General features: G+C 43.1%; 1 pseudogene; it reads left to right on the forward strand.

Annotated features, from left to right (window-relative positions):
• The first annotated feature begins 4,365 nt into the window (after positions 1–4,365).
• On the forward strand, positions 4,366–12,210 carry LOC129043509 (interleukin-6 receptor subunit alpha-like; annotated as a pseudogene).
• The last annotated feature ends 335 nt before the right edge of the window (positions 12,211–12,545 follow it).

Genomic DNA, 12,545 nt, shown 5'->3' on the forward strand with positions numbered 1-12,545 from the left:
AATTAACTAAAGACCCTGTGTTGCCAACACTCTCAGAAATAGTGACTGCCCCGGGTGGTGGCTTCAGCCCCTCCCCCCACCCCAGCCCTGCACAGCTGGGGATGCAAGCCCAGCTGTCACAGCACACTGGCCTTCATTCCACTGAACAATGACCTTGACTCCTGGGAGCAGGAGCCACAAAGATTTAACACACGTCCCACTCTCCTCTTGGTGGACCGGCAGCCATCCAGCATGGACATACTGCCAGAGCTGCCGCTCTGCCACTCCCTTCCCTTCACTTCCAGGGAAGTCGTCCCTCTCCTGTTGGTACAGTGGAGTCAGCTGGGCTTGGAGCCGTGGAACAGACCATGGTCATTTGGGCAGAAGCTTCCTCCCTCCTCCTCTGCTGCTGGTCCATGGTGCAACTCCCCAGGCCTTATTCCTAAGAACTATGACCATCTATCTGGCCTGAGATGCTGGAAGGGAAGCCTGCTTTCCAGAGAATGCAGCTGGTGCCTGACCTTGTCCAACTCCCCTAGGCTGGGCTGCGGGGCAGGACAGCATCCAGGTGAGCAGCTGAGCAGCTGCTTCTGTAGCCCCTTGCTCACAGCTCAGGGCAAGCGGTGTTTTATGACTGTTGCGGAAACCTAGCATCCTGAAGATGGTGGCAGGAGACCTGCTAAGATGTTCCTCCCCACTCCAGGGCGATGCTTTTCAGGGGTTTGAGGTTTCTCCCTTTGTGGTTTCTACCAGAAGCCTGGGGGAAGCAGGATGTCTAGACAGAGGGGGAAATACATATCTTGTTTTCCTTTTATTCTTTTTTATTTCCTTTTTATTCTTTATTTTTCTTTTGGCAGTTGGAGCTCAAAAGAAATAAATTGATATTTATCTGAAGACAAAAGATCTTACCCAATACATTTTCATTGCAAAGGCATTCTGAGATATATTTTGGGGAGAAACTTATTAAACTGTGATGGACTTACATTAAGCATTTTAAAAATGATCTGAATAAGTTAAAGTCACATCTTAGAACTTGAATTTTCCTTTTCTCATCCCATCAGAGTGTATGTAAGCTAAACTGGCAATTGACTTAGACTTTGAGATGGGAGTTAAGCTAAAACTAGACTTTGCTTTAGGGGCTGCAGGTGACACACTGATATTACGACTACTTTCTGAAACCCCATTGTCAAAATCCCTTCAGTTTTAACATCCAACTCCACTTTTTTCTTAAAAAATGAATCTGAATTTTTTTGCATGGTGCCCAAGAACACTTCATTATGAATCCATCCATTCAATAATATGAATGGAGTGGTGTTAACCCTTGTAATTCCAGCAACCTCCCTCATTAGCAGTGTGATGAAAACATTAGGACATCGGCTTACAACCTTGGTGGTACATCAGAACCACCTAGAAAGCCACCTAAAATTCCCAATGTTTAGGTAATCTTACCTCTGGGTATTGCCCTAAATAATTTTTATTTTTTTGAGATGGAGTTTTGCACATGTCGCCCAGGCTGGAGCGCAATGGCGTGATCTCGGCTCACTGCAACCTCTGCCTCCCAGGTTCTAGTGATTCTCCTGCCTCAGCCTCCCGAGTAGCTGGGATTACAGGCAACCACCACCACGGCTGGCTAATTTTCGTATTTTTAGTAGAGACGGGGTTGCACCACCATTGGCCAGGCTGGTCTCGAACTCCTGACCTTAGGTGATCTGCCCGCCTCGGCCTCAAAGTGCTGAGATTACAGGCATGAGCCACTGCACCTGGCCTGCCCTAAATAATTGAAAGCAGGGACTTGAACAAATATTTGTACATCTATGTTCATAGCAGCATTATTTACAATGAACAAAAGGTGAATACAACTCAGGTGTCCATAGATCAATGAATGGATAAACAAAATGTGGTCTGTCCATACGATGAAATGTTATTCAACCTTAAAAAAAGGAAGGAAATTCTGACACATCCTACAACATGGATGATCCTTGAGGACTTTATGTTAAATGAAATAAACCAGTCACAAAGAGACAAATATTGTATGATTTTACTCATATGAGATACCTAGAATAATCAAATATATAGAGACAGAAAGTATAATGGAGGTTGCCAGAGTCTAGGGGGAGAGGAGGATCAGGATTTGTTACTTAATGGGTATAGAGTTTCCAATGGGTATAGAGTTTAGTTTTGCAAGATAAAAATTGTTCCAGACACGGATTGTGGTGACAGTTTCACAACAATGTGAATGCACTTAATGTCACTGAACTGTACACTTAAAAATAGTTAAAATGGCAAATTTTATGTTATGTGTATTTTACCACAATTTTTGAAAACCTAATGTTTAGTCCCTTCCCGAGATTAATTTGATTCCTGGAAACAGATCCCAGGTACCAGGCTCCAATGTACAGCCCAGATGGGGGGCTCGTGCCTCAGGTGATTTCACAGCTATGAGAGGTCAGCGGGTTTCCATGGGGCCGCAGCTGATATGCTGCAAATAGGTAAAACAGAGGAATTCCGACCAGATCTATGGATTACTTGTGGAAGTATTAAGGTCTTCTTTGGGGGTCCACTTCTGCATTTACATGGATATTCACCCTCAGTTACCTACGATCACTTGATTTAATGAATGTGTGTTGAGGACCATGATGTTCCCACAAAGACCCCTGCCTGCATCCTCGTCAGGGAGACAGACAGAGTTTAATATCTATGCAAATTTACACAGTACACTAAAAGGTGGTAACTTTAATGAAAAACATTGAGCAAGTTAAAGGGAATTAGGAATGGGAAGAAAAGGTGGTAGAATGAGGTGGTTATTTGGAGGTTATTATTTTTAAAGGGAAAATTTTGACTGGATACTGTAAGACTAAAGACAAGAGGTTTTAATTACATAAGGACTGTACTCTAGTGAACACATTTGTTTCTCACAGGAGTAGAGATTAGCAATTCTGAAACAACTTTACCTGTGTACTAGAATTAAACAGGTGAGTAAATAAATTATAGATCATGAGACCCAGGATTCTTACCCACAGAGAAAGAAGTTACAAGTAAGCAAGAGGGGAAAAAATGCTAGGATAAACTCTATTCTTCTGGTTTGCAGTTGGAGATATTAATATGAATTCTATTTATTTTAATGTGTCTACAAATGAATATACAGAAATAAATACATATGTATGTTTTTAACATATGTATGTTTTAACATATGTATGTTTTAACATATGTATGTTAATATACATACACTTTTTTTTCTATTTCTGCCTGCTGAGAGGACTTAGAAACTGTGACATCCTAGTAGCAATAAGCACACATAATAATAAATACATATGTATGTTTTTAACATATGTATGTTAATATACATACACTTTTTTTTCTATTTCTGCCTGCTGAGAGGACTTAGAAACTGTGACATCCTAGTAGCAATAAGCACACACCAGCACCTAGAATTTGGTGTCTAAAATCATTCTCCAATAAAAAGAACCAGGACTCCACAGACAATGTCTGATGCTAGGGCTGGGGAAGGGAAAATAGCAGGTGAGCTTGGAGCATCTTATTGTGCCAGAAAGTGAGCAAGTGATTTAAAACAATTGGAGGTTGGAGGTGGTCATAGGAGTATTTCAAAAGGAACAAATCTGAAGGAGCTACCAATGGTCATAGCTGCAACAATTTTAGCAAGAAAAAGAAATGATTATTGTATTTGACTGTAACCCAAAGAATAAAATAAATAGCCATGAGTTCATGTTGATATAAATAAATGACTACATAAGTAAGATGGGAGAGAAAAAACACATTTTTCCTATTGAATAATTCCAATTAATAAATGCAAGAGGATTGAGAGAAATGGAAATCACCATGAGAATCCCACAGCAATAATTGCATCAGGGAAGATCCACTGATGAGTGCTTGATATTTCCACAGTCTCAGAGTATTTACCCCCAAATATTTCCTAATTACTGTGGTAGTTTGAAAATATCTCCACAAATACTTTAGCATTCTTCTTTTCTGGAACTGAAACTTAGTTGCCCTCTCCTAAGGAACAAAGCATGGTAAGGGAAAAATAGTGACTTTTCAGTGGAGAATACTGACTTTTAAGTGGCTGACACCACCTTAACCAAGTGATGAGGGTGAACAGGCAAACAAGTGAAGGGGTGAACATGATATTAACATCACAGGTGGTTGATATCATTCTCCCCTTCATGTATGATGAGAAGAGGCAGACAGACACAGCCCCCCTGTGGAATTCTCCCTCAAGTTTCACGACTTCTGTGGCACCATGAGAAAACAACAGACAACCCCAATATGAGGGAAAGTCTACAAAATACTTGATGAGTATTATTCAAAAGTATCAAGGTCATAAAAACCCCTGAGGAACTGTCACCAATTCCAAGTGACTAAAGAGACATGACGACTAAATGTGGTGTAATATTCTGGATGGGACTCCGGAAGAGGAAAAGGCCAGAGCAAAAATCTGGTGAAATCTGAATAGTCTGTAGCTTAGTGAATTGTGTTGTACCAATGATGAGTGCACCGTGGTTTTGTGAGATGTTGACATTAGAGGGAGCTTGGGAAGGACCAGAAATTCTCAGCACTATCTTGTAACTCTTTTGTAAATTTGAAATTATTTCAAAACAGAAAACTACATAAAAAGAGAAGGAACCACTGGCCTTACGGAGGTTTTGACAAGTAATAAAAAGTAATTGCCTGCATGAGGCCAGACTTCCGCATGAGAAAGCCCAAAGGCTGGTTCCAGATGCTCCTCTCTGAGACCAGGCCGGCCTGACCCCTTTTGTGTGGCTCTGTTGCAAAGGCTGACAAGTGTGCCTCTGGTGATGGGTGAGAGAAAATGAAAGCGTAGGGTCAGGTTTCTTTCCACCACAAAGCTGAATCAGGGCTGGACCATGGCCCCCTCCACAGCAGTGAGTTCCAACAGCACAAATGCAATCTGTAGACATTTTCTTGGCTGGAAAAGAATCAGGTCCAACTGGAGGCACGTGTCAACTTGAGCTGATTACAGATCAAAACGGGATGGTTGTGGACTCCTGAAACTGCTGTTGGGGTTTTCAGTTTAGTCTTGGTGTCTTCATGTTTTTTTCCTTCTGATTTCATTTCCACATCTTGGGCAAAGCAATCTATCCACAGCAAGGAGCAGATGCACCCTGACAGCTAGTAGAGAGACACCCTCACTCATCAAGATAGAAACCAAACTGCAGGAGAGGACTGCTGCCATCTTGACATAAGCATTGCTTTAAGTTTGACCATCAGTTTCATCTACATGAATTTCATCTAGAAATAACCTTGTAGAAGACTACAGGGGCAGAGGAGAGCAGTCAGGGTTGGGGGAGGGAAGAGACAGCTCCGACGACCTGGAAAAAGATTCACTGGTAAGCTGGGCACGGTGGCTCACGCCTGTAATCCCAGCACTCTGGGAGGCCAAGGCAGGTGGATCACGAGGTCAGATCGAGGTCATCCTGGCTAACACGGTGAAACCCTGCATCTACCAAAAAGACAAAAAATAAGCCGAGCGTGGTGGCACACGCCTGTAGTCCCAGCTACTTGGGAGGCTGAGGCACGAGAATCGCTTGAACCCAGGAGGCAGAGGTTGCAGGGAGCTGAGATCTCACCACTGCACTCCAGCCTAAGCAACAGAGTGAGACTCCATCTCAAAATAAATAAATAAATAAAATTAAAGTTTCATTGATGATTCTAGGATTTATCAAGATACCGCCTTTCCTCTTCCTCCCCAAAAGATTACTGAGTATAGACAGTCATTGACATCATATCTGTAATGGAAAGGATACAGGAACACAGGAGACCTGCTCTAGTTTGAGCTTTACTGCAAACTGTGTCTCTGGATAAAGACCTCAACTTTTCTAGGTGTCATTTTCTCACCTATTAGCCAGCAGGGTTGAATAATGGTAACTTCTGGGGCCTTTCTCCTTGTATCTCAGGTATAATTTTAGGAACCCGTGATGGGACTCAGTGGAGTTATAAGCAGAAAATTAATGAGTATTACAGACTCTATCTAGCCCATTCTATCTAAAGTGGTTAACACACACTGCACACTACACACAAAAATAGAGGTGAGTTAATGCAAGCACTTTCTTTAGAATTTCTCAGTAAGCCCAAGATGAAAGTTGGCAGAACATTTATAACATTTTTCCATATGATGCCAACAGCCCTTCCTTCCTTCCCTCCTTTTCTTTCTTTTTCCTTCCTTCCTTCCCTCCTTTTCTCTCTCCTTCCTTCCTTCCCTCCTTTTCTCTCTCCTTCCTTCCTTCCCTCCTTTTCTTTCCCTCTCCTTCCTTCCTCCTTTCATCGCTCCCTCTTTTCCTCCTTCCTTCTCTCCCTCTCTCTTTCTCTCTCTCTCTTTCTTTCTCTCTCCCTTTTCCTTCCTTCCTTCCTTTCTTTTTTCTTTCCTTCTTTTTCTTTCTTTCTTTCTCTTTCTCTCTTTCTCTTCCTTTCCTTTTCTTTCTCTTTCTTTTTTTTTGAGATGCAGTCTTGCTCTGTTGCCCAGGATGGAGGGCAGTGGCTCAATCTTGCCTCACTGCAACCTCTGCCTCCTGAGTTCAAACAATTCTCGTGCCTCAGCCTCTTGAGTAGCTAGGATTGCAGGCTTGCCCCACCATGTCCCACTAATTTTTGCATTTTTAGTAGAAACGGGGTTTCATCATGTTGACCAGGCTGGTCTTGATCTCCTGGCTTCATGTGGTCTACCTGCCTCCACCTCCCAAAGTGCTGGGATTACAGGGGTGAGCCATCATGCCCAGCCAGTCTTTCCTTTCCTAACAAGGAAATATGTGGTGTGTGTGTGTGAGTGTGTTAATCAAGTAGGTCAGTTTATTGCTGTCTGACAGCCTCCTAGAACTGACTCTTACATAAGCAATGTTGAATCCTTTGGGTTCAAAAAACATGATTCTAAATCTGAATGATTAGTTTTGGCCTCCTTTCTTTTCTAAGACAAGAGACAGCCCTCTAATTATAGCATATCACAATAAGAAAATCAGCCTAATTAATTTAGTTGAAAATTAATTACCTTTCTTTATCCAGGACAGGGAGTGACAGGCTTTGCTCTCAAAAGACCACCCCTCCCACCCTGACTGAAGACTCTAGGGACAGGATGAGAAGGCACATCCCCGCTGGGCCAGGCTGCCACCCCAGTACCATATGGGCTAGAATGACTTATGGGGTAAAGAGAGATGAAGCACAGGAGCCCATCACAGAATGCATGGCTGGGCCCTGCTGGGCCGTTGAGCAATACTGTGCTTGGTGTGTGTGCAAAGCAGCAAGGCAAGAGGAAGCTTGGCTGAAATCAGCGCAAAATGCAAAAACACTTCCTTAGTGACCTGGCTTACCCTCATCAACATGTGAATTCTTATTGTTAGCAAAAGATTCCAGGGTGCTCTCAAACATCAAACACTGCACAGATACCAAACCCACACTTTGACAAATGTTAAGGAGAAACAAACCAAAACCATTTGCTTATAAAACACAGATGGATTGAAAAGACTAAGAGGAAAATAATCTGGGCAAAATACAATTGGAGTTAGTAAACACAGCACATGCAAAAACTGTTTGAGACATTGGGAACAAAAAGACTAGGGTCAGATCACCCAGCCCTGTTGTTAAACCTCTTATCTCCTCCATGAGCAGCCAATGGCAGTGCAAATCCCACATAAGGCAGGGTGCAATGCCCATTCAATAAAGGAAAGCCCAGGACGTGGGCCACTGTGGGGCAGGAAGACCCTTCAGAAGCACAGTGCATGCACACAAGGTGCTTCCAGTATGCAAGGGACGGCTGTTTCCAGCCCACCATGCCTGCAACTCATTTGTGTCCACTGTATTCCTATCAACTTACGGCGTTTATAACTAGACCAGAGGAGGGTCTAATAAATTTCAGTCTGAAAAGAGAGTCATGTAAAACAGTTATGAGAATTGCTAGATTTGGAGACCATTCTTCAAATATATCTCTTTCAAAATATTTGTGGTATTCTTAAGCATTGGGCAATGTTATAACATTTGAGTCTCAACTTTACAACTCACTTATTGGGAAGTCCTTGCATTTACCAATATTTTAGCCATTATGAAAATAGAGTCTGGAAGGCATCTTCCTTAATATCCTTCAAGATATATGCTATTTTATCAATTATTTACTCAGAGTAATTACACCAAGAAATCATTGCCCTTCATCATTTTAATCCTAAATAATAACAAATGCATGGATTCACTTTGGAAGAATGTCTCTAATTTTATAGTGATAAAAGTCCAAACATACAGTCCGTAGGAATGCTAATATTTACCCTCAGCAAACCATTTGACATTCCAGATTAACTAAAATAATACGGTGGCTTAAAGTTGTATATAATTTGATTATTTTGTGACTGTTTTCCTGCAACAAAAATAAACTTAGGTATCAAAATTGATGTACATTTTCTCATCAATAGTCTGAGAGCTATTTTGAAAATGAGCTACATACAACTCACTGTACTTGCTATACACAACTCTACTTGCTACAAACTGCCCTCCTTACCACTTGTTCTGTAATCCAAACTGCTCTGTCACCATCTGTCAGCAACGAGGTGGCTTGTTGAGGTAATAAAGCAGCAGGAGGCAGGACAGTGCTTAAGATAATCAGAACCTGCCGGGCGCGGTGGCTCACGCCTGTAATCCCAGCACTTTGGGAGGCCAAGGCGAGTGGATCACTTGAGGTCAGGAGTTCAAGACCAGCCTGCCCAACATGGTAAAACCCCATCTCTACAAAAACACAAAAATTAGCCAGGTGTGGTGGCGCTGTAATCCCAGCTACTCGGGAGGCTGAGGCAGGAGAATCGCTTGAACCTGGGAGGCAGAGGTTGCAGTGAGCCGAGGTTGTGCCATTGCACTGGGTGACAGAGCGAGACTCTGTCTCAAAATAATAATAATAATAATAATAATAATAATCAGAACCTCCAACCCCACACCCAAAACACATTATTTTATTTCTATTCTTCCTAATAAGTCTTAGATATTTATCCTACTCTGTGGTCTAAAATCATCCGTCCTCAGAGCTGCCCCATCTCCTTGGAAAAGAAATGTAACCAGAGACTGGGGTTCTGACTGAACTTGCACTTGATCCTGAGGAATCCCATAAGAAAATGGATGTTACAATCCCACATTTAGGTTGATATTGTTATCTGTTTGATCTCTCTTTACAAACACTACTTCCTACCATGCTCCTTCCTCCATTACTTGACACATATTTCTTATACTTCAAGAGGCATCTCAATATTCAGTTCTAAGAAAAATGTTCACGGTTCTATTATCTCATTCTAAGTTAGAATTTTTCTCATGTGCTTATATAAGGTGTGGTGCTTACCTCTATCTCAATATTTAACGTACCATTTTGGAAATGGCTATTTGTTGATTTTACCCACTAATTTCAGCGGAAGTCCAAAGATAAATCATTTATTTCTGGAACTTTATGCATAAATACCACTGAGCGTGGATTGAAAGCCTCGTGAAGGCAGCCACGCTGAGCGCCTCACTCCTGCAGTATCCCTACGCCTGGTCTATTCCTTGTCGTTTGCCAGACACTGAACACATTTTTATCCAATGAATTAATGAAGTTGCACTTAGTATAAAAAGCATAATATACTTTATAATTGATGTAGGCATAATTGCACAAATCTCTTGTAGGAAAAGCTATCCTACAGCAGAGGTTGGCAAACTATAGCGCGATTGCCTGCTTTTGTATCCTCCCCAGCGAAGAACCATTTGTGCATTTTCAAATGGTTTTTTTAAAAAATCAAAATGAGAATAACATTTTATGATGTGTGAGAATTACGTGGAATTCAAATTTGGTGTCGATAAGTAAAGTTTTATTGGCACACAGAGTCTTGTTCATTCACTTGTGTACTGTTCATGGATGCTCGCCCAGGGCAACGCCAACAACAGGGCTGAGCAGCTGTGGCCAAGACCAGATGTGCGTTCTCCTTGCCTTGCACTCTGGTGCACTACAAATTGCAGTGACGGCCTTCCAGCGCTGCTTGCAATGCCATACTATGTCATTTTAGTCATTTAATTTCAGTGCATCTTCTTACATTTGCCAAGAGAGGAGGAGAAAAGCAGACTCCAAAAGTCACACTTTCAAGCCAGAGTGGAGTGTAGGTCATTTTGTTATGAGATTAGAAGGCAAAGCATGTCTTTGTTATGCAATGATCTTATAGCTGTGCCAAAGAGTATAATATACATTGACTTTACCAGGCAGAGCACTCAGCATGGTATTCCCAACTGCAGGCAGAAAACTGATAAAATTTAAAATAGAATAATACCTTTTCCAGAAAGAACACCGTGTTTGAAGAGTTGAGAACATTGAAAGGAGCCTCGAACGTTAACTAAAAAGCAAGGTAAAAAAGTATAAAAGTATTGTAAGCAATTATAACAGGCAAAATTATAAACTATTAGATGATGATGGAAGTTATCTGTATCAGCTTGGGGATGAGAAATCTCTTTAAACAAGACTCAAATTTTACGAACTCATAAAAATATTTAAAATGTTCTACTTCATTAAATGAAGAACTTAGATTGTTCAGAAAATACTAGAATATCATTATAAAATAATGCAAATTAAAATTATACCTGTAAGACTGGCAAAAATTCAAAATTTCATATCTCACTAATAGGTCAAGACCGGGAAGAAACAGGTCCTCTTTTACACTATTGATGGGAAAATAAATTGGTCTAGCCAAGTCACTTTACAAAGTGAATTTCAAGATGTTTTCCTGCATTGTCAGTACCTGTCACTGCTCCAAGTTATGGGAGTGGGAAACCACACTGACCCCTACTGAGCCAGGCTGGGCAGGGCCAGAGGGAGCCGCATAGAGGCTGCCCCCTGTCCTGAGCCCACCTGCCCACCTGTCACCCTGCCTCTGCCTCCTGGTTCCCACCAGTCCATCCACCTCTCTGGGACCACTGGGCATTAGCCAAGGAGGAAGCATGCTGTGGCCATCAGCTGAGTGCTGCTGGCCACACTGCGGGCAGTGCTGGCCCAGGAGGCTGCCCTGCGCTGGAGGTAGTGAGTGATGTGCTGACCAGGATACTGCATTCCCCTGACCTGTCCAGAGGGAGAACCTGAAAATCATGCCGCTGTCCACTGGTTGCACAGGACTCCCGGCGCAGGCTCACGCCCCAGCAGATGGGCTGGCGTGGGAAGGAGGCTGCTTCTGAGGTCGGCGCAGCTCTGCGACTCTGGAAACTATTCTTGCTGCCGGGCTGGCTGCCCAGCAGGTCTGTGCTTTGCTGGTGGATGTTTCTCCTGAGGAGCCCCAGCTCTCCTGCTTCTGGAAGAGCCCCCTCAGTGACATTGGTTGTGAATAGAGTCCTTGGAGTCAAGGTTCTGAGTCAAAGCTGTGCTATTGGTGAGGAAGTTTCAGAACTGTCAGGCAGAACTCTTCCAGGAGCCGTGCCAGTATTCTCAGGAGTCCCAGAAGTTCTGCCAGTTGGCAGTGCCAGAGGGAGATTACTCTTTCTATACAGTGTCCCTGTGTGTCACCAACAGTGCTGGGAGCAAGTTCAGCAAAACCCAAATATTGGAGGGTTATGGAATCCTGCGGTCCGACCCACCTTTCAACATCACAGTCATTACTGTGGCCAGAAAGCCGTGCTGGCTCAACGTCACCTAGCAAGACCCCCACTCCTGGAACTTATATTTCTACAGACTATGGTTTGAGCTTTGATACCTGGCTAAATAGTCAAAGATGTTCATAACATGGATGGCCAAGGATCTCCAACATCACTGTGTCATTCACAACACCTGGAAAGGCATGAGGCACCAGACACAGCTTCAGGCCCAGGAGGAGCTGGGGCAAGGCTTGTGAAGTAAGTGGAGCCAAGAGGTCATGGGAACCCTTTGGGCAGACTCCAGGAGTCCTCCAGCTGAGACCACCTCCACGCAAACACCTACTACTAATAAAGATGATGATAATATTCTCCCCAGAGATTCTGCAAATGCAACAAGCTTCCTGGGTTAAAGAAGACATGGAAGTTGCAGGGTCTGAAAGAAGATAAGATCAGCATGCACTGGTTGTGTTCTTTGGGGTGGCTGGTCCCAGAGAGACCTAGAACCACCCCAGTGCTTGTTCCTCTCATCTCCCTTCAGTGTCCCCCAGCAGCCTTGGAATGGACACCACCCCCAGCCACGGCTGACCAGATGCCAGGGACCCGTGGAGGCCTTATGACATCAGCAATAGAGACTACTTCTTCCCCATATAGCAGGCCAGGTGGCACCTCGCAGGTTGGGTGCGTAAACCAAAAAAGTATCTGAGACAGCTCCCAATCAGTTTAAAAGTGTATTTTGCCAATGTTAAGAACACGCCTGGAAGAAACAAACACGGAATCATAGGAACAGTTTGGTCTACGTCTTCTTCCAAAGATGCTTTTGAGGGCTTTTGAGTATTTAAAAGGGGACAAGCAGGCTGGAGGGGGAAGAGGGAGGGTATGGTCACATAACAGAATTCACATGTGGCAAGAGAAAAGGAGCAGGCAGAAAAATAGTCCATGACATATTAATCTTGAGCTCAGTAAGTCAGCACTTTACATAAGATATG

Source organism: Pongo pygmaeus, chromosome 13, assembly GCF_028885625.2.
Source record: "Pongo pygmaeus isolate AG05252 chromosome 13, NHGRI_mPonPyg2-v2.0_pri, whole genome shotgun sequence".
NCBI lineage: Eukaryota > Metazoa > Chordata > Mammalia > Primates > Hominidae > Pongo > Pongo pygmaeus.